Source organism: Mus musculus, chromosome 14 (assembly GCF_000001635.26).
Source record: "Mus musculus strain C57BL/6J chromosome 14, GRCm38.p6 C57BL/6J".
NCBI lineage: Eukaryota > Metazoa > Chordata > Mammalia > Rodentia > Muridae > Mus > Mus musculus.
In genome coordinates, this window is record NC_000080.6 from 48,184,852 (window position 1) to 48,211,060 (window position 26,209).

At 46.4% G+C, this 26,209-nt stretch overlaps 1 protein-coding gene, 1 long non-coding RNA gene and 1 pseudogene across 8 annotated transcripts in view; 2 read left to right on the forward strand and 1 right to left on the reverse strand.

Moving 5' to 3' along the window:
• The window catches only part of Peli2 (pellino 2), a 160,802-nt gene that overhangs the window by 64,075 nt on the left and 70,518 nt on the right, over positions 1 to 26,209 (forward strand). The window lies entirely within an intron of this gene.
• Gm6498 (predicted gene 6498) overlaps positions 13,865 to 26,209 on the forward strand; it is a 29,698-nt pseudogene continuing 17,353 nt past the window's right edge. The window contains exons 1-2 of the transcript NR_003630.2: positions 13,865 to 14,265; positions 15,718 to 15,839. The product of NR_003630.2 is annotated as a predicted gene 6498 (transcript). The remainder of the gene's footprint in view (positions 14,266 to 15,717; positions 15,840 to 26,209) is intronic.
• On the reverse strand, positions 19,565 to 21,030 carry Gm52144. Its single transcript, XR_003951214.1, has 2 exons — positions 20,820 to 21,030; positions 19,565 to 20,563 (listed from the first exon to the last, which is right to left on the reverse strand). It is a non-coding gene; the product is annotated as a predicted gene, 52144 (long non-coding RNA).

A 26,209-nucleotide genomic window follows, 5' to 3' on the forward strand; every position in this document is an offset into this window, starting at 1 on the left:
ATCACAGATTGTGGACTTTCACATGGTTTCCAACAGCAACAGCAGCACAGAGCGCAGAAACCAACACAGCCAGAGCCACAGCACTGTTCCCAGACCACAGACATCAACATGAGCTCCTGCAGCAGCCCTGATCATGGACATTAACGTGGTGTCTGGTGGAAGCTCAAACCACAAACACCATCAGCATAGCCTCAGGTAGCAGTCCTGACAAAGGACATCAACGTGGTCTCCTGTGGTAACATGCACCGTGGAGATGGACATGGCCTCCAGTGGGGGCACAGACCACAGACATGCTCCCCAGCCCACATAGCAGCATGGACAGTGGATATCACTGTGGCCTCAGGTGATAGGAAGACAAACCATGGAGATCATCATAGCCTCCGACAGCAGCACGGATCACAGACACCAACGTGGTCTCCAGCAGCAGCAGGAACCTCGGAAGTCTTTCCAGGAGGCTTACCCCAGAAAATGAACCATTCTTCATTTCAGATATCTTGTTGCTCAGAGTCAGGGGGATCGTGTGGCTGTGGGCAAATGATCGAGGGCAGAGCTGTGCCACACACCACATTACTAGCCGTAGTCAGCTGAGATGTGATCCTTTGTCCATCCCAGCGGTGCTCCCAAGTCTCCAGTTCTGCCTCTCTGTTCCGCCATCGTTGCCACCTCTCTACTCACATTCATCCATCAAAGTGGCACCGCAGACTGCTGCGGATTGCTTTTTTGTTGTTGTTGTTGTATTTGCCCAGGCAGTTTTCATGCAGATACTTACTGTGACCGAGATATCTGAGGCTCATCTCGGGTACGCTGCTGCTGCCCAGAGTCAGGGTCATCTTGCTCTTGGGATCCACAAGAGCTCCAGGCTGCTGCAGGCCTTGGTGCCAGCTCACTGGACAGCCCGTAGGCAGTGCTCATGGTCTCCTGCAGCAGGCGCGCAGCGTGGGCTGCTCGGTCATCTTTCTTTTTTTTCCTTTAAGTTCATGAGACTGCTTTTTAAAAGCATCATGGCCTAAGACCTGCCTGTTTGTCTAGTGTTTCCTGAGATACTACGAGCTCCTAGATCCATTCTTCAAAGCTTCATCTTCCCTCGCAGCCCCTGAGGGTCCCTCAGGCTCCCCCAAAGACTCTGAGGTCCTTTAGGTGCTGGTGGCCACCACTGTCACTTCAGTTATTTTGTATCTTGTTAGGGTCTTGACTTGATTAAAAAATTTAAAACTGAAGAAGTAATGGATTCTAAGTTTAGGAACCCATGTGCAGCCCCCGAGGATCGCCGCCGAGATTAGAGCGCTTTTCATTGACTGGAAATGGAGGCACTGGCCTGGGGCCCCTGCTCATGCCCCATCCTTCTGGTGCCTTGGTTAATGTGTGTCTGCTCAGCTTTGTACTGAGTGAAACCTGTTTTTCACTTCAGTATCTCGCCTAGGTGTGCTTCTTGCCCTCAGTCACAGTTCCTTCTCCAGTTCCTTATCACCAGAGTGGGGGACGTGGTGGCTTGCTGCCGTTTCTTTCCTTTCATGCCCAGGGAGTCCGCAACACTCTGCACTGTGTTTGACACCCTTGTGCTCTCAGGCATCCACGTTTGTTGTGGTCTCAGGATGAATGGATGGGCCCCTCACAGTGTCCCTTGACTCCCAGCCACAGTCCGTTGGTGCCAGGGATGGAACTCCCCCTCACAGACCTACCTGCCTTCTGCTCAGGAATGCCCCTTACCCAGCCAGTGATCTTAGCTAGCACATGGCCTTCTGCCACATGATGCTTCTGTCTGCTTTCCTCTAGCACCCCATTTCTCGGCCCCTACATGCAGTCATGTGGGGAACAGTAAGGGGTTGGGTGTTTAAGATCTTGTTCTTTATGTAGGAGGGTATTAAAAAGATAGCAGTGTTGTCCCTGTCCCTGGAACTCAAGAGCATCTGTGTGGAATTAGCACACACCATTCTTTCCCATGTTCAGTGATGCCCCTAATGAATACAGCGGAGTTCACTGACTTCTGATGGGAGTTTAAACTATAAACTGGATGCTTGCAATTTGATGCTTTTTTTTTTTCTGTCAAGTGTCTGAAGCTTTTAGCAAATGTTTTTCCATGTCTATGAAAGTGGAAGGATGTATGGCCGTGTCTATGAAAGTGGAAGGATGTATGGCAGAGATAAATAAGTCTAGAGGATGAGCAACCTCTTGTTAGTACACCATTCTTCTCAGACGGGTTCCTTGACCTCTCAGGAAATGCGGGGTTCTATAGGTGTGGTTTTGTTTTTTTTTAATTGTTTTTACTTTTTACTGTTGCTTGTCATGTTGTATCTACGTTTGCCTCTTAACATTTTTCTGTCCTTAATTTTCTAGTAGCAGTGCTGGTGCAGAGCCAGCACCATAGCCATCCTCCTTTCCCACGTCCATGCCTCATGTCTTTGGCACTCCCCTGCTGTCAGCCTGTCTCCCCTTACAGTCGTCATGAGGCTGAAGTGGTTCCCCAGGCATCTGTTCACCACAGTATGTCTGAAGCGCACGGCCATCACAGTGGCTGTGAAGTGGGCTTGCTCTGTGAAAGGCTGTGCGGCAAGCAGCCCAGCTCAAAGCTCAGAGATGGTTTCAGTCGTGCGAATTAGCACTGATGGAACAGGTGGAGGTAGCTGTCCTCCAAACTCGGTCACCTCCTCTGCACAGTTCATGAGAAGAACCTCCACTTCTACCTCTTTAGATTACACTTATTCCTGTCTTAGCTTTGGGGGCCATTTCCAGGGGAGGCCCTTTGGTAGGTTAGGTCTAACTCAGATGTCAGGCCTGATATAGCTTGATGTCTGGGATCCCATTCCCAAGGGCTGTGTGTCAGTGAGCACCACGGTTGTCTGTCATCTATGGCTGTGAGGCTGAGGTAGATAATTCTCTTCACTGCACGACACCACTGCATGGCCTCTGTCATCCCAGTGGGTAGAACATAGCTTCCAGTCAACTCCACAGTGCTCACGTGATTCCTGGGTTGGAAATTGGAGGCACAGTGTTGCCTGTATTAACAGGTGAATGCAATGGATGACAGAAATGCCCTTTTAAAATAAAACTTCCAAGATTGGAAAGTCAAATCAATAGGATGAATGCCAAGTGATATTATAAATGATTTCCCTCCTTAAAGTAAGTGTTCCTTGAAAAGCCTGTTGGTCACTATTTGCGCATGATAACCTCCTAAGCCTCCTGTGTATTCTGGTTTCTGAAGAAGCTACTGACAGGTCTGTGTTTACTGAGCAGTTTGATCCCCAAGCTAAAATAATAGCTAGATTAGCCAATCTCTTTAAGTTTCTTTGGTTGTTTACACATTTGTGCCTTATTTTTATTTATCATCTTTCTCTGCTCTCATGCAATGGAGAGGACTGACTGACCTTCCTTCCTTCCTTCCTTCCGTCCTTCCTTCCTGGAGATGGTTTCCCTTTTTTTTTTTTTTTTTTTTTTTTTTTTTTTTTGAGACAAGGTTTGTCTGTGTAGCCCTGGCTGTCCTGGAACTCACTCTGTAGACCAGGCTGGCCTCGAACTCAGAAATTCACCTGCCTCTGCCTCCCAAGTGCTGGGACTAAAGGCATGCGCCACCACACCCGGCCCCTGGAGATGGTTTCTAATAATGTCTTTTAAGGTTTTACTTTCATAGATGGAACTTTAAACATCTGAGTTCTATTTTGCATAGGTCGTAAGCTATAGGAGGATTTTGATTTAGTGTACATCACAAGGCGTCTCTGTGCTTTCTTGCATTAGCTTGTAACACTTTCTTAGTCTGCATTAGCTTGTAACACTTTCTTAGTCATGTTGAACATGACCGCAACTCTTAGGACCCACGTGGGCAGTGCTCTCCCTGTCCATGGTCTGTTCTCACTGTCTCAGAGCCACACTGCCGTGAGCAGTCCTCAGCTCTGGTGAGCTAAGTCCCCTCACCTGCTTCTCCCAGGGTCCTTAACTGTTCTGGCTTTGTTTCTCTTAAGTTGACAGATGCCACCAAAAGACACTTTGAAAATTTGATAGGGATTACATGTAATTGGTAGATTAATTGGAGGTAAGGATTATCTCATTGAATCTGCCTGTTTCAACAGGATCTCCACTTAGGTTGTTTTTTTATGATATGGTTTGTTTCTGTAAAGACCTTCAATAGCTTCAAAAATTAGAATTTGATTACCAAAGGTTACAATAGCTGACAGAGCACTCCTGTGTTGTATAGTTTCTGTTGGTAAAGGAAATGCCATTTCTGTATGTATGTGTGTTTGTGTGTTGTGTGGTGTGTATGTACATATGTGTGTATGTATAGTTACTGATTCCTTTTTTACTCCTGTTTTTCTCAAATAAGCAAAGTTTTTCTTTACATTATGAATTTACTATGTTACAGATAATACATTAAACAAAATGTATTTCATTTAATGATCTGGGTCTACAAATTATGGTATTTGTATTCCTAATATGTATACTTTTGCTAACATATTTTACTTATATTCAAAGAAGTAGATTTTTTTTACTTCACTCTTTGTTTTAAATATCTTTTCTTAAATTTTACTAATTTCTGCTCATATCGCTTCCTGACATAATTCTCTAAGCAAACAGAATATTATTAAAGTTGTATGTGAGAGCCAAGAGTCTCTGTGTTGCTGACTGCCCACAGTCTTTCTCATGAGAGTGGTCATGTGATATGGTTGAGTCATCTGAGCGTCTGTCCCTACCCACATACCCATATTTGGAAACTGAGCACGGCCCTTCTGCTTGGTCCCTGATGTTCCCTTCTGTTTTTGTTTAGGCAGGAGGCATTTCAGCCGGGCTTCTTGTAATCGCCTTACATCGGGGCATAAGCAGAGTCAGCCTAAAGGACCTAGAACCGTGGGGTTGGTCCTGCTATCGTGGATGAGAGTTAATTAAAAATTAAAGCTTAATTAAAAATCATTACTGCTGGGAAAAATCAAGAAGGGAGATTTTGTGTAGGATAATACATTTATAAAATTACTCTGCCCCCCCCCACACACATACACACACTGTTGATTTCTCAGGGCATGTGCAACAGTGAACTGGCATTTCTAACAAGTATGGGTGGCATCTCATACAAATAACTATACTGGCCACTGCTCCAGGATCCAGGGACTGAGCCCGACTGCAAGTTCTGCCTAGGCTTGTTTGGGTAACTGTGATGACTCCTTCCTGAAGTTCACCTTTGAAGGAACTCTGCCTTGCATGGGTGGTGGCATTGAGTAGACTCACTTGGTAGATGAGAGGGTAGTACCGAGCTGCCATTTCTGTCAGTCATCGGCCAAGTGGTAACGCAGGATTCTTTTAGATGAAGGATGGTTTGTAGCCCTGTGCTCTATCTGAATCTCCTCTTGCTCTGTAGAGTGAATTTCACATGTATTCAGCCATCATTTTCAAAGGCCTCCCATACAGATGTTAACTTCCAGGGAGGAAGGAAAAAACAATTTCCTTATATGTTTGATTGAGTTGTGTTGGTAGGCTCCACCTAAAGCCATTGTTTGCATTGCCTGCAGGTGCAGTAAATCATTGCTTTTGCACTGCAAGCTTCTCCCAGGGCTGCCTAGTTGCTCTGGGTTTATGGGGAGGCAACAAGGGAAATTCAGTTTTAGTTAGTTTACTTTTTGTGGTGTTGAGAATTATACCATGATCTTCATGCAAGTGCTCTGTCACTGAGCTAATGTCAAGGGGTGTTTAACCAAGAGTCCAGCTTGCAAATAGTGTACAGCAATCTCATCTGCCTGCAATCAGTTCATATTTTTTTCTACAGAGGTTAAAGTAACTAAAAAAAAATGGAAGAGACTTTTTTAAAAAAAGATTTATTTGTTTATTTTATGTATGTGAGAACTGTAGCTGTTGTTGTTGTTATGGTTTGGTGTTTTTGTCTTGTTTTGCTGGTCTCACGGTTGAACAGTTAAAAGGACAGAGCATTGACTCAGAGTGTGATAAGATAGTTAAACTATAGTATGTTTGAGCTTCTTTGTTGGCTTTATAATTTATTAAAGATTATTGAGGATCTCTTGGGATACCCAGGTAATTTTGAGCAAGAGGAATACAGTCCTTATCCTGGGCAGCCTTGTGACCTGGTCACATCTCATAATCTGGGAATCACACTGCTGTTTTGGAGCAAGGCTGTGGCTTTTTTCACACTCTAAGCAAAGAGAAAACCAACTTCAACTGACAGTGCCTTTCCAGCTGAGTCTCCCAAAGAAGAATTTGGGGTCCATGTGTCTAATGGGGAGCTGCACAGGCAGAAGCTTGACTCCTGTTCTTCCTTGGCAAGGGTTAGGTGGGAAGCACAGCAGGAAGCAGGGCCGAGCAGAAGGATCTTGCTCACCGGGTTTCTGCTCACCCGGTTTCCGGCAGGTACCGGCAGGCTTTCCAGGGACCAACACCAAGGCATGGATGGGGTGTCTGATTGAGAAAGTCACATCAATGGTTGCTTTGAAACTGTGAAAATAGTCATGCTGCACAGTGGTGAATATAGCAGATGGATTAGCTGGTGTGCAAACAAGGGGCTGTAATGTTGTAGACTGAGTGGGCAGAGGACAACTTAGTGACGTTCATGTAGGTTAGTCTAGATGCTTTGATCTGGCCTCCAATGGTTGGGATATGCAGTAAGGGCGAAGGAGGCTAGCAGGGCAACAGCCGTCGACTTGAAGAATTAAGGGTGTTCCAGGAGGCTCGGGGTCTTACAGTTCCTGGGAAGAAGAGATGAATGAGTTCAGGAATCGCTCCGTTTGAGGTGTTTGTGAGACTGCCAAGTGTTGGACTGGGGAGGCAGTAAGAAGTGCGCATCTGCAGCTGGAGAGGAGGGCTGTGCAGGGTGAGGAGGTCTGGCATCTGCTGATGGTGTTTGGAAATGAAGGGAGTGAGCGCCCTCCTAGCTTTGAACTGTTCTGGAGAAAATGAGAGAAAGGTGTGTTTAAGGGCTCTGGGCCCAAGGAATAAGAGGAGAACTTGGGGCTTCCAGCAAGGCCAGCAGCTGGCAGCAGGTGTGGTCCATGAGGGGCCAAGCAGGGGAACCCTGAAAGAACACACTGGTGTTGCCAGTGACCTTCAGGGATGCCCTTCTCCGAAGGTGTGGAGCCCTGGGGCGGCACTGAAGACGGAGTGGGCTGTAGACAAGTGGGAGGTAAAGATCACCCTGGCAAGCACAGGGAACTGAACCAGTGAGTGATGCTGGTGCAGGGATGCGAGGTTACAGATGGATTTGTTCATACAGACCTCAATGTAGAAGACTCTCAGCCATCCTTGAGTCTCAAAGGTCCTGAGCCTGTGGGAGAGGGTGGGGTTGATAGTACAGAAGTAGAGACTAGACTGGGCAATCCCACAGAAGACAGGAGTGGCTAGAAGCCAGCCAGAACTGGCCAGCGTAGCCTAGAATTCTTTCCCACTTGCAAAAGAAAGGCAGAAGAAAGCTGGGAGACAGTGACTCAATAGAAAATTAAAATGAATATTGAAGAAAGTAAAAGCATTTAGTGAGCTCCCTGGGATAGGTAGCATTGAAGGTGAATGTTGTTACCAAGTACAGTGTCACTCCAGGAGGGCGTGGTGACCTTGCAGGGAGCCTCTGACAGAGACCCATTTTAAGTACTTGCTGCGTGCTAGCTCTGGGGTTAGAAAATAGTTGGGATTTAACAGTCAAGTTAAATGTAGTTGGGATAAGAGTTTGCTCTAAGTACCATATGGGTGTTGAAGGTGTGGTTGGAGAGTCAGAGGGTCTTGTGCACCAGTCAGGAAGCGTTCCAATGCAGAAGAGGACTCAGATAACCTGCCAAACAGCAGCCAGCAGTGTCCCCAGCAGAAGGAATATCGTCCATTCACAATCTTGCTGTGGTTTACAAAGGTGGACACTGGAGCTCACACTTCCTGCACTGGTACCTGTACCAGGAAGGAAGGTGGCCTGGTTAGAACGAGTGATGCCCTGGAGAACTTGCTTGTGTCCAGATTGTTTCCCAATACTTCATCAAAACAAATCTGCTGGGAATTGTTACTCAGACTGATCAAGGAAAAGCAGACAACTCCATCAGGACACGGGTTTGCATACCATCCGTGTTCCCCATTCAAGGAAAGGGAGCATGTATGTTACTCTAGATCAGCAGTTCTCAACCTGTGGGTCACGACTCTTTTGAAATTCACATCTCAATTATCCTGCATGTCAAGTATTTATAATTCACAAGAGTAGCAGAATTATAGTTATGGAATAGCATCAAAGCAACTTTATGGCTGGAGGTCCCCACAACAGGAGGAACGATATTAAAGGGTCATAGCATTCAGAAGGTTGAGAACCACTGTTCTAGATTGATGCAAACCTTGGCGCATTCCTTCCCAAGTGGGCCATGGTGTGTAAAGTGAGAGTTTCCTTGCAGTTTAAATTAGCCTCACCATTCTGCTCACACTGAATTCCAGTGTTGTCATTTGGGGCTCAGTAACTTGACTGCTATACTGGCTGTGATATCTCTACTTCAGAATTTCATCAAAGGCTGCTTTGTTTTGCTCATGGTTCTTCGTTCCCAGAAAACACAATCAGAGTGGTTTCGCTCGAGATGTTTGAACATAACTGGAAAAGCTGTGCATTTTCATCAGCAGGGCAGAGTCCCGACGACTGCTGGCATTTCCTCAGCCCAGTGCCGTCTTTCCCCTCAACCCTATGCCGTCTGCCCGTCAGCCCGGGTTCTCGTGCCGGCTGTTTGCTTTTGCTGTGGAACTCTGTCAGTGTTTTCTGAATCCCCAGACCACTGCCCCTCCTTTTGCTAAAATCTTCGACATTATCCTCAGAGGGATTGGCGGCATGTCACGCAAGACTGGTCCCTGCTCCTGAAAGCACTTTGGTTGGACCTCATCAGAATGTGCCCAACAAGTTGTCAAAGAAGAGACCTTAATTTCCAGTGGTTACATGGCTGCTGAGTTGTATGTCTGCAGTGTAATTCTGAGGAGATGGCAGAAATTAATAACAGAAAATTACTACCCACGAACAGAGAGAGACTCACAGTCCACATCACTTCTCATTGCCCTGAGATACATGCTGAGATTCCTGTCCTAATAGAAAATACATTTTGCAGGCTGTCAAGGCTGGCAGAAGAAATACAGTTACTGAATAATCTTTGGATGAGCCACAGCGTCCTTGTGACTGCAGTCCTGCCACAGTCCAAAGAGTTTCCTTGTTGACTTCCTTGTCTTGGTGTTACACTAAGGACTTTATATGCGTGATCCCATGTGATCAGTTTAACAGACATTTTGAGTATCTATTATGTACTAAGTATTAAAGTAGGTATTGAATATATTATACTCAGTATCCTTTAGGGATATATAGATTAGTGAAAAATTTCAGCAAGCAATCAGCCCTACTAGAACCTAGTATCCTTGGGTTTATGAGGGACAGGAACCAACCTGGGTAATGGGTACATTTTCTGTTAGCAGATTGCCTTTATACAGAAACCTCGGGTCATGATGTAGATAAAACAGATCTAGTTCTAGTGTGGAACACTGATAGTGATATTGGTGGTTAGACTAGTGCCCCTGGGTGCCTTTGGCTTTTGGGAGAGCATAAAACCATGCCTTCTATCTGTATGGTCGATGGAACTTGAGGAGCTATCAGGCATTCAGACCGAGGCCCAGAAGGCAAACATAAAGCCAATCTTATCTAGACATACAAGCAGTAAGAACCAGGCAGACACTTCTTACGTGCCAGACATGTGGGCAAAATGCAAAGAACTGTGTTACCAGGATACACCAGCCCGTGATGGAAGGAGCTTTCATGGTTTAGGGATCAGTCTGGTGAGTGAAGAACAAGTCCCTGAGTTCAGTTTCAGAGGAGAAGGGATCTGAAGACCCCTTGCTCGCTTCAGTGCACAGGTACAGCAAAAGTGGCCCTAAGAACACGTGGCCTCCAGTCAGCTAGGTAGCAAGGGCTTCCCGCAGAAGATGATTGTCAACACTTGAAAATGAGTTAAGAGGGAAGAAGCGGACAGAGGGAAGCGACGGTACCCATAGGCGCCGACAAATCTGCTCCAGGAAGCAAGTGTGTCCACTCGACTGTGAGGTGCAAAGGCATTAGATCTGACAGGCACTCTGCTGTTCTCTGTGTTGACATTCACACTAGTGATCCAAAAGCAGTGGGGGTAAAACTAGCATTTTAGCAGAAATCAGTTTAGCAGCGGTTCAAAGCTGGATTCACTTTATAGGCTTCACTGCCACAAAGTACTTGCAGTTCTAAAAATTCAGCTCCACTTGCTAAGGCAGTAAACTTTTTAAAATTAAACTTTTTCCTGTTAAGGACACACATGATGAAATGAGAAGTGTGTATATAAAGCTTGTGCTATACCAAAGTGTAATAGTTTTAAGAAGAACATTTCTGTAGTTTTTTTTTTTTTTTTTTTGCAAACCGAACTGACCATTTTCCTTGGAAAGTGTTTTTGTCTTAAGAAACACATATAAGCATGCTTCTTGCCACTTGGATAGTTGGCAGCCATTTTTGAAAGAAATTAGTAAAACGTATTAGTTATCAGTTTTTATGCAAAGCTAGGATTTTAGAAAACTCCAATCTGCTAAGACTTGATGGTTTCCGGGGCTTAAGATTGCTCACTGGCTGGAAAGATGGCTCAGTGGTTTGAAAAATCTACACGACCTAAGGGGACTCCGGATGACCAGCACACGATGCTCTGGAGATAGCTTTAGCTTCTCTTCTGTTCCTGAGATAGAAGACAGAAACAAAAGCCAAAAAAACAAAAAACAAAACAAAACAAAACAAAAAAACAACACCCCCCCCCCCAAACCTGGAAGCAACCCCAAGGGAGAAAGGGCTTACTTATTCCAAGCCTAGCTACAGGCCGTCATTTCCGGGATGTCACATCACACCCACAGCCCAAAGCAGGGGGAAATGACTGTTCTTAGTACAGAGTATGCATCCTCCACTCGAATAGCTGAGAACCCAAACCCACGGACTGGTTCCACCAACAGTGGTTGGGGTCTTTGCACATCAATTAATGTCATCAAGACACTACTTCAAAGATATGTCCGCAGGACAACCTGTTCTAGACAGTCTCTGAGATTTTCTCTGCAGGTGGTTCTATATTGTGCCAAGTTGACAATGCACACTAACCGCTGCACACAAATAGTTAAAAGATATTCAGTACGTTAAGCTAGACAACAGGCTTTCGTGTGCTTGACTTAAGAGCATCGGATATAGTTTCAGATTCTACATTGCAACTAACCTTTAAGAAATGATCCATTGTCAGATTTGAGTGTTGTATCATGTACATGGCTGCAGTTAGCTGTGCAGTATCCTATACATGTCTGTATTCGCTGTGCAGTATCCTATACATATCTGCAGTTAGCTGTGCAGTATCATATACATGTTTGTTTTAGCTGTTCGGTATCATATACATGCCTGCATTAGCTGTGCAGTATTGTATACATGTTTGCAATTAGCTGTGCAGTATCATAGATGTGTCTTCAGTTAGCTGTGCAGTATTATATGTGTCTGCAGTTAACTGTGTAGTATTACATATGTGTCTGTAGTTAGATGTGTAGTATCATACATGTGTCTGCAGTTAACTGTGTAGTATTATACATGTATCTGCAGTTAGTCATGTAGTATCGTACATGTATCTGCAGTTAGGTGTATAGTATCATACATGTGTCTGCGGTTAGTCATATAGTATCATACATGTGTCTGCAGTTAGTCATGTAGTATCATACATGTGTCTGCAGTTAGCTGTGAAGGCTGTTAAGCAGTTACCCACTTTCCATCTACATATCCAAGTAAGGCTGAATCTCCTTTGTAGACTTAACCAGATCAATGGCTCATGACAGATTGCTTGCAGAAAGAAAAGGAGAGCCCAGCCAGGCATGAAGATGTCATTCTTCCCAGGAAATTTTTCTCTTATCATGTGAAATAGAGGATTTTATTTCATAAAGTATTTTATAATAATGTCATTTTAAGTGAATTAATGTTATTTAATTTAAAATTTTTAATATATGGTATGGTAAACACAGATGGAACACACGAGGAAGAAAGCTGTTTGGAATTTGTCAGTGGTTTTAAAGAACATAGAGAGGTTTTGAGAATATATTGTTTCGGAACTAAGGATCTGAATATATAAAACAGAAAGGGTTTAATGCCAGGAATTGGATGCCTGCCAAACCGTTTAAAAGGCTGGTGGGGAAGAGATCAGGGAGAGCCCTCACTCAGGCTGGGACTGGCTCCACAGAGCTCAGAAGTTGCTGTAGCAGTCAGGAGCAACAGGCATTTCCCAGTGTCAGGACTGCAATGCTCACCATCAGACCGAGACTCATTTTAAATTTCTTTACTGTGGTAATTATCCTTATTTTTGGAAACAGCCATCGGTATTTGGGAGTGAAATGTCACAGCTCACATTAGCCAGAGAAGAAGGGAGGGGCACACATAAAAAGTGAGACGATATGAAGAGGTGTGCACAATTGGTACGGGTACACGGGATTTTCGGCCTTGTTTTTAAAACCTTGTCGTTTCAGGGTTTTCGAAATACATGTCTGGCAGAAACAGTATACCAGCATCAGGACCAATGAGTAAAAGTTTGGAAAATAAAGTTTGAAATACTTCCTGGGGTGAAGAATAGAGTGGACGATGACGTAATGTACTAAACAGACTTGTGGTGACCTCATCAGGGACACTTCCTCTTGGATAGATGGCAGTTGGCACAGAGACTCAGCCACCAGCCTGGGTGCGTGCTCAGCCCCACAGGGGATGCCTGAAGCACACGCCCCTCCCCACCCTCCTGAGATTCAGGGATCATTTCAGAGAGAAATGCCCCAGAGGGACTGTAAGAGCTGGAGACAAGACAGGGCACTTGAACATGTGTAGCCATAGATTATGACAGCACGCACAAGGCCTGTGTAAGGCGGAGAGTCCCCAGCCCCTGCTGAGGAACTCTTGATAATTAATGGCTTCTGGAAGGGGAAGAGTTGGCTTTCTTTAGGGCGTGGCCCCTGGTGAGTGGAACGAGCTCCATTGATGACCACACACCCTAGTACTAATTGAGCTGGATAGATTTTTAAAGAGCAGAAAAATAATCCAGGAAAGCAGGGGGCTGAATGGATATGGATTGGGGACTGGATCTGAAAAGAGTCGGGGAGGGGAATTGAATATGAAATTATGATAGAAATGTATTTTATGAAATTCGCAATTAATAAATAGAATTATTATCACAAGTGAAGTCATGGAAAGAAAAGAGAAAAAAATAAAATAATGCTTCACCAGGGAAGGGTCATGTCAAAGAAATGTGAATCTCGGAGCAGATGGGAAGGAGAGGAGCTACGTAGTAATGGGATAAAATTGGATGACATAATGAGGGCCCACCAGGAATGGAAGGAAAGAGCCTCATCAAGCCATAGCCTGAAACTCAGAATACCAAACGTGGGGACACCAGGAGCTGCCAGAACACATCCGAAGTTACCAGAAGACAGGTTTTACCTAAGGAGTAAATAGGACGAGTCCCTTGAATCCAGGAAGTAATCCCACAGGGGAGGAGGGGAGAAAAGGACTTCTGATGGAGATAAAGAGGGAGTCAGGATAACAGCTGGCAAGCAGGCCAGAGGACATAGTGCAAGATTGGGCAGTTTGCCCAGTGATTTGTTTACAAGCGGGAGTTCAAAAGCAAAACCACCCAGAACCAATGGACTGTCTAATGACTATATTGAGAGCATTAATATTTTTAGAGAGTCAGGATTATATAGAAACTGAAAGCTAGCCAAACTCTAGGGAAAAGTAATAATTGGGTAGAGAAAAATGTAATCATTATTCACTGCGGAATGTGGCCTTGATATAATACAGTAAGATAAATAAATAATGCTATGATGGATATTGACAACCAACAGCTATATAGTACAAACCCACTGGAAGAATACAGAGAAGCATTTGCATGCAGAGTTGGGGATGGGGCACAGAGGGGAGAGACGAGAACAGTCAGTCGGTGGGGTGCAGTCTGGAAGAGTGCTGTCTAGGAACACAGAAGTAATTAGCAGGAGAAACAGCTGCAGGATTTAAGATTGGATTTTCCGAGAGGATGAAATTGGTTTTGAAGTAAAGGTGGATCCAGCTTTTGTGTTTGACCTTTACCCTGTGGAATAACTTGATTTTTCTAAGCTGCAAGCTGTTCGAAACCTCTTTTAGCCCATCAGTGGTTTGTTTCATTTTGTTTTGAGATGGGCTTTCACTGTGGCGACCCATGCTCTTGGCCTCCGTGGAACAGCTCCGGCCTTAGCCTCTCAAGTGCTCGGATTACAACATGTACCACACCAGGCCCATCTGTGCGTATCCACGCATGCCAGACATCGACACTGGGTGTCTTCCTCAAAGCAATTGAGAGCACTCTTGTCGTGCAGGGGTTGTAAGGGCAGAACGGACCTTGTGTAGGAAGCACTTTACCAACTGAACCACTTCCGCAGCGTTCCCTGCCAGTCATGACTCATTTAGTACAGCAGCGGGGAAGATGCAGAACGGTGGGTGCTCGGGTCGTAAGGAGACCTCTGAGCCTTGTTGTACAGTCTGTCACCTGTGAAGCCTGCTTTGCAGTGACCACTGTTCCTCCACACCAAGGTCGTGTTAAAGGTGCCTGTGGTGCTTCCTAGGTACCTCTTATGACGCCACTTACCTTTGGTATAGTGCATATCCACAGGTACAATCAATGTTAACACAGGGAGCATGCTGTCTGTATTTGTAGCTCCAATTGTAGTCCTTAGAATTGAAGTAGAAGTCCTAATTTCAGGATATAAATAGATGAGTAAATATAAATAGGAAGACATTTGGCACATCAAAGCTAGAGACATGTTGTTAGAGTATTAACTATGTGTTGTTCTGCGTTTGTTATTTTCCATGGGCAGGGTTGCCAGATGACTGGATTCCGAGCCAGCAGTGGGGTACAAGCTTTTTTAATGTTTTCATTCGAGATCTAGTTTGGTTATTGCTCGTCATCCTCTTTCTCCTTGGAGAACTAGGGTGCCTTGTAAATGTTAGACAAGAGCTCTACCAGTGAACTTCATATCCACAGTGCTTTCTTTCTTACAAGGGGAAAAAAATCTCTGCAAACCAAACTAAAATCCCTACAAATGCAAACATTGGCTTTCTCCTAGGAGAAGTGTGATGTTGAGCAGGCTGGCCTTCATCTGTTAGCAGAAAAGATCTAGAGCCTGGTATGTGCCCGGAGCAGTCCTATGTGGGCTCTGTTCAGAGTGCAGCGCATTGTAGAACTAGATGGGGGCAAACATCATCAAAGAAAAAGAGCAAGGTGGGAGAAACGGGACAGAGATGCTGCTCAGGATGGTAAGATGTGTCCCAAGCCAATCTGGGGGCAGCCTCTGCAGTCTGGGTCCAGCGTCTGTAGTACAGAGCCAGCATCTGCAGTGCAGGGCCAGTGTCTGCAGTCTGAAGCCAGTGTCTGTCCTCCAAGCCCAGAGTTTGCAGTCTGGGGCCAGCATCTGCATTCTAGGGCCAGCATCTGTAGTGCTGGGTCAGTGTCTGCAGTTTGGAGTCAGCGTCTCCAGTCCAGAGCCAGCGTCTGCCGTCCGGGGGCCAGCATCTGCAGTGCAGGGCCAGTGTCTGCGGTGCAGGGTCAGTATCTGCAGTCCGGGGCCAGCGCCTGCAGACCAGGGCCAGGGACTGATTTTCATCCCGCTCTGTGTTGCTTGCTTTTCACAGCTGGTCTGTGCATCACTTTTATCATTTTGAAAGTGTCACCATTTCTGTCTGAACTCTCCTGCCAGGCCAGACTTGGAGTAAATCACCAAGTCTTAGGAGCCCTGACACAGATGCCATCTGCCACAGGCATCTTCCCTTCTGCCTTTGTCCTTCCCGGCTGAGCTCCAGATTGTAGAAGACATCTAAGGTAGGTGAGGTGATGGGCAGGGTTGTGTTGTTGTTGTTATTGTTGTTGTTGAGCATACCTAGAACTCCCTAGCACTGAACTGTGTGTCCTTCTAAGGGAGGCGCTTGTGACCCGAGGTCACAGTCTTGCAGGAAGCTATACTCCTGCCACATGAGTACAGCAGGATGAACCAGCTGTGGAGATCATTTGGGCTCAGAACTCTTCAGTCTTCTTTCAGTAGCTGACTTACCTCCTAGAGACTGGATATGAAGGGACAGGCCAGGCACATGTCCAGAGGCTGGGCACACCCACAGCCTGCTGCGGAAGGGAGGTCCTCAGTCTTAGCTAAGGGAGAGTCCATTTGAGGCCAGTGGCCAGCTGAGGCAGTAGACCTTCATGAGAGTCAGGTAGCAGCCAGGTCAGGAGGCACTTTTTTGGGCTAGCCTGATGTCTTTGTCACTTTTTGGTCTCAAGTGAGTAGCAGAAGCCTCAGCCCAGAGCTTTAGGTTGACAATAATTGCTTCATCTTTCCCACCCAGGAGACAGAAAAGTTTCCGACAAAAAATAGCTTGCCTTTTCCACTGTGTGTGGATGAGATCACAGTTCCGATCCCAGAAATTCTTGTAGTTCTGTTTTGCATCTATATACAGTTTGCACAGTAGATGCCGAAGGAGATCCAGAAAGAGGCTGGCCTGTTCAAAACCCAGTGAGGAGAACATTTACCAGGCAGCGCTGTGTAAGTGTTTAGAAGCGAAGACATGCCCACCAGCCAGTTTACGTCACTTTCCACGGGGGACGGGAGGAGTGAAGGGGGAAAACCACTGTTTGCAGAAAACACTTGGACAAGAGGCAGGGGCTGATGGCTGTGTGGACTGTTGGTTGCAGTGGTGGTGGTTTTAGGATTCAGGGACACAGATGTGTTGGGGTTAAGGTTCATAGGTCAGCGACAGAGAGAGATTGGGAGAGCAAGAGAGGGCTGAGAGCGAGCAGTGCTGATAACAGAAACTCAGGTTGGCTCGGCTGGTTTTCTCCCGAGGAATGTATCAGTTTGCTGGATGACAAACATGACCTAATGTAGTGTTAATTTTCAAAACCATTTGCAAGGCTTTTCCTAGTGTCCCTGAGACATAATTCAGTAAAGCTCATAGATGTCAATTGGGGCCCACTGGGAAATAATTTTCAGCTTAATTCAAGGCTGGGAAATTGGTCTTGGATTCTCCTTGTTGAGAGGTCTGTGGCTCTGAGGCACGGAGGCTAGGGCTGAGGGATGCAGAGGAGGCTAGGAGGTCTTGAGACCTCTGTGGCTCTTGACAGGCCTTAGAGGTAGGTGTGGGAGAAGAAACGATGCTGGTTTTCCTGTGAATTCATTGGGATGTTGGGTTGCCGTGGTGAGGGGCTATTGTAGGTAGTAGCCTCGCATGCGCGGTGGTCGGCTTGGTAGACCAGCCTTACCTTCAGTTCCTCCTCCCCTCAGACTGTCCCCTGAGCAGAGTAAGTGCTAAGAGGTGGCTTTTCTCTGCCCTGTTCCACTGGCAGGAAGAAACTTGCATGTCCTAGAGGGGACTGAACTCAGTGCTAGCTGTTTGTGACAGAAGAGTGGGGGTTGGGGGATGAAGTGGCACAGTGACCTCTGCCCCTAGAAGGTAGCTGTATGCCACTGGTAGGGCATCCAGTGTACTTTCATGTGCACAAGTACACATAGTACCAGTACGCTGCAGAATGCAGAAGCAGACCTTGGCAGTTCTGTGGTAAGTGACAGTATGGCATTGAGGAGGCCTCACAGGGCGCAAGGTGCTTTGGCGAGAGTAAGACAGCTCTGAGAGAGACGGTTCAGGAAACCCAGCACAGCTGGACTGCAGAATGGCAGGAACAGGATGTGACTCTGCTGGCTTGTAGGCTCCGTTCTCACGTGGGGATGTCAGTCAGACGTTGACTGTTCCGCTGACATCTTAGATTAACAGCCACAGACACGGTTAGCTGGCGACCCAGACAGAGGTTTCAGTAATGATTCCCAGCTTTTCACTGAAGCTTCAAGACATCGGTGTCTGCCATTCATGAATCACAGTCTGCCACAGCCTCACTTGGCACCATGGTGACGTTGAATCAGATCTTTGATCCGGCACTCGCTGTTGCCCTTTGTCGTCTCTTCAGAAGTGTGTTTATGCACTAGGAATTGTGTCCCACAGGCTAGACCCTGTTCATGAGCACAGAGGCATAGGGAAGAAAAAGCTGGTGGCTGTCGCCATAGTAATACACCACCTCACCAGAGGGCAGTGTGGGGGTATGGCTGAGTGTATTGGAAGCCAAGGCTTTGTGGTCTTTTCACATGGCTGGGGGCTCCCCAGTAGGCAGGTAGAAGACAGCCATCCTTGCTTTCCAGATTAGTGTGTCTTAGTGTGTGTGCACGTGAATGTACATGTGTTCATCTGCATGTCTGTATCTTTGCTCTCGTCCTGTAAGGGGGTTGAGGTCAACTTCAGCTGTCTTCCTCAGTCACTCTCCTTTCATTTTTTAAAACTTTTTTTTTTTTTTTAATCTTACTAACCTGGAGCTCATGGGGTCAGCTGGGCTGGCTGGCCAGTGAGCCCAGGGGTGCTTCTGTCTCTGCTTCTCTAGTGCTGGGATAATAGAGGTGCATCATCATGCCTGGCTTTCTATATGGATGTGGAGGATCAGATTCAAGCCCTCAGTCTTACACACCAACTGCTGTACCAACTGAGCCACCTCCCCATTGAGAGCTTTAAAATGCAACACACACACACACACACACACATACACACACACAGAGACACACAAGTCTGTGAATCAAGACTAAAGGAAGTGACGAGAGAAAAATCGTTTGTTGGGATGTGATATTAAGCTGTAACAGCATTTGGAGTTAAGGGTTGTATTATTTTCAGATATTAACTGAGTCTTAAGACTCAGCTTTGAAATACAGCCTAGTTTTACAAATAAAAACTTTAATTGGATCCACTGTTGCCTAACTCCTCCTGTCAGGTCTTGTCACCATCATCATCGTTGTGGAACGTGGGTACCTAAGGCTCCTGAGCATTGGTCAGAAGCTGGAAAGCACACATGCTATGGTTTCATAGCGTCCATACTGCTATGACTTGACAGAGTCATGCCGCTTCACTGTGTGGCCACAGTGCACACTGGGAAGCTTAGATTTTACGTCACATTTATGCTTATGTTAGTTTTATTTTTATGTGGGAGGCGTATGCCAGTACAATGCAAGAATATGCTTAATCTCGTTCATATTTTGCAGAGATGTCATCTCCAGGCTTTCAAGGTAGTAATTAATTTTGCTTCATTGTTTAATCAGCATTATAGAAAAACAAACAAAAGTGCAGTGGCTGACGCAGTTGCTTTTTATGTGCCTTTGGACTAGTCCATCTTGTTTTGGTTTAGATTGACTTACGTGCGTGGGTGCTTGACTGGGGTGGAGTGGGGGCTATTCAGGGTCGGTTGCATCTCTGTGGCTGCTCGTAGGCCTTACTGTTCCCTTTGCTTCTCTCAAAGCAGTCTGGGTTTGTTAGTCTTTGTTCAGTCTTGTTCACTGGTGCCATCTCCCAGCTTACAAAGACTTGTGGAACAGTGGAAGCTAGTGCTGATGGGTATTCAACCCACGATATTCGTTTACACACACACACACACACACACACACACACACACACACACACACACACACACACACACACACACACAGATACACACACATCATAGGCTGTTTTGTGCTGCAAAACCTAGTTGTTCCTAAAGACATATATTTCACGTAATTTATTTTTTGTCACATTACAATTCTACATCCTAGTTGTAGTGACTGTCTCCTGCATTTGCTTGATAGCTTTGTGTAAGCCAGTTGTAATTGCATTCCTTTTAACCCAGTTCGGCGCTGAGAATGGAGCAAAACCTCTGTGAGCACGGCAGTGCTCAGAGCAGAGTTGCTATCCAGGTTAGTGGTCCTTCTGGCTCCTCTGGAAAAAGACAAAATTGGTGTCTATACTTAATCCAGGGGACACCTGCCTCTCAGCCATGAGCAGCTGACAGCGAGGGCTTCCCCCGAGGCTAAGTAGTAACTTAGAGTGTCTCTTAAGAGTAATTTTGCTTACCTATGTAATAATTTGAGTATTTTAATAGTTTCCAAACATGTCCTAAACAATTCAGTCTTCTGTCAGCATCTCATTTAGTTTTAGGAATTTTCTTTCTTTGGAAAGTAGTCACACAGGCGAGATAGTGTATAAACAGGACAGGAAAGTGTTTCTGCTCAGGTCAGTGTTCTTATACTCTGTTGCTGCGTGGCTCACTGGGCCTGCAGAGTGATGGCGGTCCTGTGAATCAGGTGAAGCCTGAGGAAATGTGGACAGGCGTACACAGCCTCAGGCCATGCAGGGGTCTCTAGCTCAGAGTCTGTGCCACAAGAAGTGGACCTGTCTCCGCTTTCCTCCTCGGGTGAGAGTTGGGCGTTGGAAGTGGTGGGAAGGGAGAAGGTGAAAGGGTGCCATTGACATGGCCGTGCTGCGGGACTCTTGCATTCACAAATGACAGGGCCGTGCTGAAGATGTAGGAAGGGCGTTCTGGCTGAGAGAAGGGGCGTCAGGCTCTGCCCTCTGCCACCTTTTGAACATCAGCCAGATGGATCCACTTACTGGTGCATCAGGCATCCTTTAGCAAATGCTGTGCTCCGGGTTGACTTGGCAGTCTTTGAGATGCTGTGCAGTTCTATATGAAGATGAGCGTGCACTTTGCTACAGAAGAGACAGCAGTTGGGTGGGGGTGATTATTTTCTCATGACCCCATCTTATGAATTTCAACTTTCTAGAAAGCATCTGCCTCTTCCCGTCACTGGTCCATGTGGCTCATTCCTCCCCAGCAAGGCCTCCTCTCTCTTCTTCCTCTCTCTCTCTCTCTCTCTCTCTCTCTCTCTCTCTCTCTCTCTCTCTCTCTCTCTCTCTCTCTCTCTCTCTCTCTCTCTCTCTTCACGGCGAGCCGGCATCTTCTCACCAGCTTCCAGTGAACAGTCCTCAAGCCTCTGGAACTCAGCTGGCCAATGGGCACAGCCAGCGGCTGCAAGGTGGGCGCCCAGAGAGGTAGTTTTCACACAGGGTTTCCCAGTCGGCTGAACGTGCTAAATCTTCCCATGCTAGAGGTTTTGAAAACAAATCAAACTGCAGTGAGGAGCGCTGCCCAGTGCCTCACATCTGTGAAAGGGAGTTAGGCTTGAACCTTGTCCTGTTGACTCCATCTCCAGGGATCTAATAAATAAGTAACCAGATCTCTCCCCTCCTTGTCAGATTGACTACGATGCTCCTGGGCATTTTCCTTCCGAGTATAATCATGTTTGTTTAACAGCTGACGGTTGTTATGTACAGATTTTTTTTTTTTGGTGGCGGGGGGGGGAGGACGGTGGGGGATTCTCATGCTCTAACCATTAAGCAAAATTATTCTGCCGTTTATAAAACTGTTATAATAAATGCCACAAATTGTTGGGTTTTTTTCCTCCTTACTGTTTATTCTTGTGTGATCCTAGAGCAGATTAGTAGTGAATTTCAGGTATGTTTTTCAATTATTTGAAGAGATTGGTCTTGAAACTAATCTTGATTTCCCCTTTGATTTTGGCCAGTTCTGACATATTCAAAGACTGTAGCTTGCTTGTGTAAGTAAATGTTCTCTGCCACATTGCAGACAATGTCTCCTTGCCTATTCTTCAGCATCCTTAAGTGGCTTCAGCCTCGGCCATGTAAGCTTCCTGCTTCTCTTGCTTGCCTGCAACCACCTGGGTCAGGGACTGGTTTGTTCCCCCCTCTCTTTTGACAGTAGCAATCAGAATTCTGAGAAGTGGAATCGTCCATAAAGAAGCATTCTTAGGTACCCTGTCTCTTCGAGTCTCCGTTCTTTGTAGTTCTTTACAATTCACATCCCCGTGGTGAAAGTCACACATTGTTTTCCAATCCCAATGGCTGCAGTTGTCCTTCAGTTGTCCTTCCTTGTGTGGATCCTGCCCTTCCCCGCTTGTGATAAGACAAGACGATATCTTATACTCTGAGCACTCTTCTATCCCAAACCTGTCTCAGCTCCCAGAGCAGTAATCTCCCTCAGTCAGCACCCGAGGAAGTGAGCCTCAGGCTCAGACAGTCAGACTGTCACTCCCACAGGCTTCTGCGGGCCTCCCAGGACATTGGTTTGTGTTTATGGATGACCCTTAATTGTTGATTGTTCCCCCATTTCTGCTGTCAGTTTAGAAGCAGAAAATTAGGTGGGGGAAATTCTGTGTAGGTTGGTAAATTAGAAGGTAGCCTGCTGCACATTGGATTCTTCCCGTTGAAGTCTCTTACTTTCGTGTGTTTATAACTCGCCACCTTCTACAAAGGACTGGAGGCAGCTGACATCCTTACAGAGAGTTGCCTGTTGTTTCTTTAATAGATACAGGCTCCTTAAAGACTCTCAGGACTGAAAATGTCATGCAGCTGAACAGATAATTTGAGTGTCGTGCTAACACTTTTTATTGCTTTATTAATGCTTGTCATGGGAACCATATCCCAGACAGCACAGGTAAACAATACGTTAACAGCAGACACGGGATTTTTCCTGTCTGACCGACGTGTGCCTTATCTGTGGGCTGCAGACTTTCAGCTTGCTCCTTACGTCTGCTCTCTTCATAAGGCTTGGAACAAGAGACACACAGCAGACGTGTCCCAGCTGCTGATGGCTGTGGCAGCGCCAGCGCCAGCGTGACTGCAGTGGGCTGCGCCGTGGGAAGAAGGATGCTTTAACTCTTTGCAGTTCTAACAGCAGATTAATTTCATTTGTGCGGCGGCACATCTGCGGGGTGTGCTTTGCTCTCTGACACACAGATGACAATCTGGCTAGAAGCTAGTGTTTGTGGGGAAAATAGCTGAAGAGAAAATGATGGTTTTGAAGTAACATAGTTATAAAGCGCAGCATGGATCTGTATTTTTCTTCTCTGGGGGAAAAAAAAAAGTCAACATTTTCACCCTGGAAAGACAACCGGAACCCAAGCAGTAGCCTTCTTGTGTTTTGGCATTTGTGTAACAGTTTGAGCGAAAGGATAACATTGTATAAAGTCACTCTACAATGGCATGCTGAGTTTGCCAAAACCAAGAACTGAAACAATCATTGTGTGTGTGTTCTTTTTTGTGTTGGAATATGTAAGAGTCTGACGATACAAAGGAAAACAGGAGGGAGAAATCTGCCTGGGGTTGAAGAAGCCAATGCAGTGGCAGCTTGGGAGGCTGGATGCTGTCAGTCTACAGAGAGCCACACGCAAGCGGGGGGAGCAGGACAGAGTCACGAGGACCAAGTGGTACACACGGCACCATCTTTGACTACAACCCAGAATCCTGTAGGAATTGCAGAAAATTAAAAAAGGTGGCATAGTTCAGTTTACATGTGTACTGAGTCTTTAGAAGCACAGTGTTGTGCTCTGATTGCTGTGGCCATGAGTCACACTAAATCATAAGCCAGCCAGACGGCTGGACGTGGTGAGATGCTGGGACAGGGACAGATGGGGCTCCCTTGAGAGCAACTCCCCATCTCCACCCTGACTCTCTAAGGAGATACTGCAGAGAGCAGCGGGAAGGATGGGTGAGCTAAGGAATGAAGAGACAGGTTAGGGTGAGCTCTCAGCAGAGGTGATGGGAGAATGTGGGAAAGTGGGTTTCAGCCGTCACGTGGCTGCCCTGTGTTTGCACTATTGGCAGAGTCTGAGAGCTTTACCTTCTCCTGGCAAAGCAAAGAGTAGGCATATACATCCCTGCTCCAGACTGGCCCCAGCTGCCCTGTTTGGGAGCAATCAGTTCATGTTATGAAACCATTTGCAGAGGCTGTGTCTGTCAGGCCCCACACTGGACACAAGTGCCACGTCTAGGTACCTCTGTCTGACGGCCAAGGTAATGGGTTCTTACAGAAGTCTAAGGGCCAGGCTGAGACAGAGTCTCAGATGCCCACAGACAGTTCTCTCCTCCTGTCAGCGGGCAACGGGAAATGTCCGTGTAAAGAAATGTAAACCCTTTGTGAATAAGCAGCTTAATGAGATGACTTTTCTAGATAGTCCATGGCTTGAACACTCAGATTTTTAAAACTTTGCATGGGGCTGGAGAGATGGCTCAGCCGTTAATAGCACTGACTGCTCTTCCAGAGGTCCTGAGCTCAAGCTCACAACCATCTGTAATGGGATCTGATGCCCTCTTCTGGTGTGTCTAAAGACGATGGACTCGTACACATAAAATAAATAAATAATTTAAAAAATAACCTCAGCTAACAGAGTTATTACCAGGTTAGCACATACACACACACACACACATCCCAGTGACATGTGACAGCCATGGCAGGAATTGGTAAGGTTACTTTTGCAGGGCAGGGCAAGTAGAGCAGTGTGGGTCGCTTCAGAACTAACCAGTGCCCCCAGAGCTCGTGTCTCTAGCTGCATATGTAGCAGAAGATGGCCTAGTCGGCCATCACTGGGAAGAGAGGCCCCTTGGTCTAGCAAACTTTATATGCCCCGGTACAGGGGAATGCCAGGGCCAAGAAGTGGGAGTGAGTGGGTAGGGGAGCAGGGCGGGGTGGGGGGGGTGGGTAGAGGGGACTTTTGGGATAGCATTTGAAATGTAAATGAAGAAAATATCTAATAATAATAAAAAAGGAGACTGTCACTTTTGTATATAATGCCGGTGCACTCTTACTCTCTAAAGGTCTGGATGGCCTCTAGGAAGTTTTCCCACCTCTTCCTCTCAGCCTTAAGCGTGCCGAGTCCGTGCTGTATTTTTCTGGATGTTTTCTTCACGTGCAACACCTCATTTAATCTCCACAGCAGGCTGCCCTTTTCCTTGGCCTGGCATATGTGTGGATTAAATCTGTACATTTTGCAGCCGTGGCCTACCCCCCACTCCTGACCCCCAAATTCCAGAAGTTGTTTTGCTGGATGGAGATCAGAAGAAACTGTGTCCATGGGGGAACTACTGATGTAATAATACTGTGTCTTACACAACAAATGCTATCATGAAGAGCATTTTGAACGGAGTTTGTTTTGTGGTAGGGGTTGTTGTTTTAGTTCACTAAGATGCCATAGGAGAGCGGGAAGCATAAGTAGGCCCAGTCTGTACCAACTAAGAAACCATGGACAGATTTCACCTGTGGGGCACAAGGCTGGGTGAACAGGGGACACTTTCTTTTTTGTGGTTGCTGTTTGAGACAGGCTCTCACTCTCTTGCCTGATTCCCTATGTGACACTTTCATGCAAAGAAGAAAAGTTTTCCTTTCCTGAGCCAGAATCAGCCTGGCACCGTGGCTTGTGACCTAAGGAGCCAAGAGCAGGCCGGATACAGTCTTCTGGGTATTGGAAGATAGAGCTCGGCCTAGCCCCATGGCCAGTGAGGTGCGTGTGGATGCTGGGGAATGGGATGGAACTGATGGAAGAGCCAAGATACTGGTGAAAGCAAGTGGAGATTGGATGCAGGAGAGGGCAGCAATATAAAGTGATGGATCCCAAGTGGTTAAAAAATTAAGTTCACTGCAGAGTTGGGAGGGGAAGGAGAAGGACAGCAGCTGACCCATGCTAGAGGCACATGAGGCAGCTAGATCCTCTCAGTGACCCCTGCGGCTCACCATTCCTCTCTCTCCAGAGCTCGTGGCCGGAGCCCAAAGGAAAGGAGGGAACAGCACACGAGCAAGTCCCACGGCGGTGGCTGCTGCTGCTACGGGCATTTTCTTTTCCTCCACCTTAATTCTTTTCACTAGTCTTGTTTCCGTAGCCCCAGTGCTTGGATGCAGGGCTTGATCTTAGGGATGGAGCGCAGTCTCAGAGCCAAGGGGTTGGTGACACGGGAGGGTTGACTGAATTGTTCCAGCGCCTGGACACCCCTCCTGAGATTCACAGAGACAGCTCTCCAGCTCGCCAATCTCTGTGGTGGTGTCCTTCCACCCACTGGTGCTGACCACTCCCCACGGCTTCTGAAGAGCTGCCTAGTGGCTGCCCCTGTGTTATTCTGCTCTCTGTGGGTTACAGATACGCAGAGAAAGGCTAAGACGGTGGGGTCAGTGCAGCCTTCATAGGAAAGAAGACTGTGGCTGATGGAGATCGATGTGGAAAGGAATCTAGAACCTATTATTCATGAGTCGGGTACTTGTCCTGACTATGTCCCTTCTTTGATACTAGAAAATATTTAGACCACTTATTAACTACTTATTAACTTTATCAAGGCGTATTCTGTACAAAGGCTTATTTAACAAGGAGCTCACTATTTAAATGAAGTGTGAGACTCACAATGTGAACACATAAAGTATAATTGAAGGCAAACATGAAGACCTGGGCTCCTCTACCCACATCGTTTCTGGGCCCCTGGTTCTCTGTATACTCCTGAGACGGTACCAGCTGC